This window comes from Arachis ipaensis, chromosome B03, assembly GCF_000816755.2.
Source record: "Arachis ipaensis cultivar K30076 chromosome B03, Araip1.1, whole genome shotgun sequence".
Taxonomy (NCBI): Eukaryota; Viridiplantae; Streptophyta; class Magnoliopsida; order Fabales; family Fabaceae; genus Arachis; species Arachis ipaensis.
In genome coordinates, this window is record NC_029787.2 from 13,711,657 (window position 1) to 13,716,549 (window position 4,893).

A 4,893-nucleotide genomic window follows, 5' to 3' on the forward strand; every position below is an offset into this window, starting at 1 on the left:
GATATTAAAATATAAATTAATTTTTTTAATTATTTTTAATGTCTTTTTTTAATTATATAAAATATTTAAATCTTTTTTAATAATTAATAATATATAATATTTCTAAACTTATTTTAAAAATACATGTTAATAATAAGGCTGGACACGCTGACACGTGATGGTATTTAGGTGTGTCCAAAAGTGTCCGAAATTTTTTTATTTTTATTAATACACGGTTGAACACGGAAGACACGCGTGTCAGATGAGTATCGAAGAGTGTCGTGTCCAAAATGTATTCGACATGCGAACACGACAAATCAAGAAAGTGTCAATGCTTCATAGCTTCTTTTCATTCGTTTTCCTCCTCCCCCTTCTCTATCATCATCATCATTGTCATCATTATATCATCATCGTCATTACCGTTATCATCATCGTCATCTTCATTGTTACCGTCGTTATTATTATCGTTATCTTTGAATTTTTGTCATATTAATGACGTTGTCTGATCCAAAATTAATTTGGATGTGTTTTTATTCATGATTCAGTCTTTTTTATGTGTATCTGTTAAGAAATTTCGGTGTATTTTATTCTGATAAGTTTTGCATAATTCAAAACTAAGCACAAACGATGAGGGGTCCAATCCTTCTTTCTTCAAGGTGAGAGAGAATATTATCTACAACCCAACCAAAAAGCACACAATTTATCCCGATTATTCATGCACATTAACTTGCTAATGAGATGTCGCAGTACTAAAGTGTTAATCATTCCATAACTACTTGCATTGGGCCATGATAAATTACTCTACGTCTTGCAACTGCTTCTTCTTCTTTTTCATCATCATCATATTTTTTTTTCTTATTCATCTTTTCCTTCTTGTTTTATCTTCTCAAATTTTTTCTTGTTTTACTCTCTTAACAAGAATAAAAACAATGAACCTAGGTTCATTCAACTAAAAAAAATTAAAGAAAAAAGAAGAAGAAAAAAATACAGCATTAAATAAGACATTTTTGTGTTTTTGTAGCAAAGTTTAGGTATAAAAACTAAGAAATTTATGTGTATTTGTTAAGAAATTTCGGTGTTTTTTTATTCTAATAAGTTTTGCATAATTCAAAACTCTTCTTCTTCCTCCTTCTCATCTTTTGCTGCTGCTTCTTCTTCTTTTTCATAATCATCTTCTTTTTTTTCTTATTCATCTTTTCTTTCTTGTTTTTTACCTTCTCAAGTTTCTTCTTGTTTTACTCTCTTAAGAATAATAAAAACAAAAAAAATCAAGCAAAGAAGAAGAAGAAACACATAATGTTGCAAAATTACTAGAAAAAGATAAACCTACATTTATTCAACTAAAAAAAAAAGAAAAAAATAAAAAAAAGAGAAGAAGAAAAAAACAGCATTAAAGAAGACATTTTTTTGCTTTTGTAGCAAACTTTCGGTGTAAAAACTAAGAAATTTATGTATATTTATTAATAAATTTCGGTTTATTTTGATTCTGATAAATTTTGCATAATTCAAAACTCATCCTCTTTCTCTTCCTCATCTTCTGCTGCTGATTCTTCATTTTCATCATCATCTTCTTTTTCTTTTTCTTATTCATCTTTTCGTTCTTGTTTTACCTTTTCAAGTTTCTTTTTATTTATCTTTTCGTTCTTGTTTTACCTTTTCAAGTTTCTTTTTGTTTTACTTTCTCAATAAGACTAAAAACAAAAAAAAATCAAACAAAGAAGAAGAAGAAATATATAATGCTGCAAAATTACTAGGAAAAGGATGAACCTACATTCATTCAATTAAAAGAAAGAAATAAATAAAAAAAAAGAAAAAATGCAGCATTAAAGAAGACATTTTTGTGCTTTTGTAGCAAAATTTCGATATAAAAACTAAGATATTTATGTGTATTTGTTTAGAATTTTTTGGTGTACTTTTATTTTGATAAGTTCTACATAATTTAAAATTCTTCCTCTTCCTCCTCCTCATATTTTGCTGTTTCTTCTTTTTATTTCATTTTCTTATAATTCTTCTTGTTTCACTCTATTAACAGGAATTGAAAAAAAAGAAAAATAAATGCTACAAAATTATTAGGAAGAAAAAAAGAAAAAGAAAAAATACAGCAATAACAGCAGCAATAAAAGAACGTCGATGGAGAGAAAACACATGAAGAAAAAAAAGGAACGCGACGAAGAAGAAGGAAGAACGCGAAGAAGAAGAAGGAACGCGGACACGAAGAAGGATATGTTTGCATTAGTAAAGCGCGCGTGTGTATACGCTACGTGTAATGAAAGTGGTTTTTGTTGGGTTTTGACCAACTTGGTTGGAATTTCTTGTCAAAAAGATTTGGATGTGTAGCAGGACTATTAGTTAGCATGGGTTTTAGGCAGATTTTTAATAAATTGGATTCGAATTATACCTGAGGATGTCAGGATATTTATAGGTATATATGTAGAATCAATAACCGCCTTTTGGAGTAGTTCCACCTTTGATGATAGCTAACCGTTCTCTTTTGTTAGGGAGGTTGTTGAGATCTCCCTTCTAGATTAATAAGAAATATCTTAGGACTTAGTAACTTATTTAGATAAGTAGGGCTAGACCTATGTCGCTATATCCGACCTCTTATAAGGTCGGGTAAATAGTAATAAAAATTTGAATACTAATATCTGTAAAGTGTTGATTGAGTTTTACTCATTTTGGGCCTGACTAAGTTGTGGGTCAAGGTATGAATAATACTCTTATAATACAAAACTAAGCCCGTGTTTAAAAAAGGGATTAAGATTAAAAAATATAAATGAAAAAACAACCACTTGTATCTATGAATTTTATAAACGCTGACAAAAGTACTGATCAAAGAAGAAAATTAACGTTGAACCCATTAAAGATGGGTTCCATACGACAAAAATATCCAAATCCTACATTTTTGTTGAATTTTTAATAAAATTTTTAAATTATCCTCACCTTTTATCTTCAACCTCAACTCCACCACCATCTATTCTTTTCCAAATCTCAAATTTTCATATCCCTCATTTACCACCACCTTAACTACCTTCTCTATTCTCAACTCCTCTATAGTCTTAGGAGAAGAAGACGAAGAACAAAAAGTAGACGGCGATTGCGACTCAGAAATTGGGTTCTGATGGGGTGTCAAGAGAGGAACAAGAATGAGAATGAGATGAGATTCTTGAAGTTAAGCTTCTGCATCCGAGTTTCTCCAAAGAAAAAACCTTCAATGAACAAGAACTTGAATCTTTAGTTCCAAAAATTATAACAGGAGAAAGAGGACATTCTTGTTATCAGAAGAGACTCTCAGAGAAAAGAACTATTTTTCTTCTTCATCTTGATTCTCCTTATACTTTTTGTCCTTGTCTTCTTCACTCTGTCATGGCCGAAAATTATGGCAGGACAGGGGAGGCATTGGTTTCAGTTTCGGTAGGTCACTCAATTTCCGGTACGGCAGCACCATCAAAGTTCCGATAGTGCTACTGGAGCTTGAATCTGGTGGCTTTGAACTCATCATCGTGCCGAGGTAGAAGTAATCTATGCGCGGACTTGAGGGGCCGCTGCAGGGCTTGAGGTGGGTGTCGTCGGAGGTGGCAGCAATGTGTGGGAACAAGTGGATTACCTAGAGGCCTTGTCGCCGTTATTGTCATCGTTATTGTTGGCGTGAAAAGATGGTGGCGGTGGTGATGACAATAGTTGAGTAACAGAGAATAAAAAAAGTGATAGTAATGGAGAGATGTTAAAGTTTGAGATTTTAAGAAGAGATGGTGGCGGAGTTGAGTTTAAAGATAAAAAGGTTGGGTTAATTTGAGAATTTTATTAAAAAGTGAACAAAAATATAGAATTTGAGTGCCTTTATCATATAGAATCCATTTTTGATTGGTACATTAGTTTCTTTATTTGACGGATACTTTTATTAACATTTATAAAATTTATGGATACAAATAGTTATTTTTCTGACAGAAATTAAAAAATAAATATTAAATTAAATTTTTATATTATATTCAATACAAAATATACAAGACTAAATTATATCTCAGTATCATATTTAGGTTAAGATAAATATAGACATTAAAAGATAGATTTAGAATTTAAAAAATTAAATAGTATGTATATATAAAAAATCACTTTCAGTCTCCCAATCTCAATCACAGTTCCAAGAAATAAACGCAGTCAAGTTAGGTAACAATTCTATTTACAACTTATTGTAAAAAAAAATAATTCTATTTATAACCATATATGATATGTATATATAAAAAATCAGCTATTAAATTAGTCACATGTATAAAATATATATATTGTACACATTGAAAATGAGTTAAATAATACATGTATTTTTACAAAAATATATGATAGCTAATTTAGTAATTGATATTTTGTGTGCAAATAAAATTTTTATTTTACTTAATATATGTACAAGATATCTCTGGTACGGGTTGAGAGATGGATCGAGAACTTGCGGGTTGAGGCAGATGCCGGATCACTTGACTGGAGCAATGGGGGGAGGTACCTGCAAAGACACTCCGACGCTCAAGTCAGAATGGATCTAAGAGGTATAAGGTGTGAGGAATGAATGAATACCTGGAGGGACCTGGGTCCTCTATTTATAGGTGATGGTGAATATCTTATCTTATCTTATTTGGTTAAGATAAGGGAGACGTTTGAATTATCTTATCTTATCTTATCTTATTTTATTTGGCTAAGATAAGGGAGACGTTTGAATTCGAAAGTTGGTTAGGAGCTCTAGTGGGCTGGTTCCGGACCTTCTGGAAGGGCGAAGCGGGTCGGACCCTGGTAACCGAATTCGGGGACCGTTCTAGGTGTAGGATCTGTGGGCCGGATCTGTAACAGTTGCCCCCGGAGCGAGAGAGTGAGGGTGCTTGGTCTCATCGCTGGAGAAACCTTTTCCTCGCCGTTGTGGTTTGGGAAGGA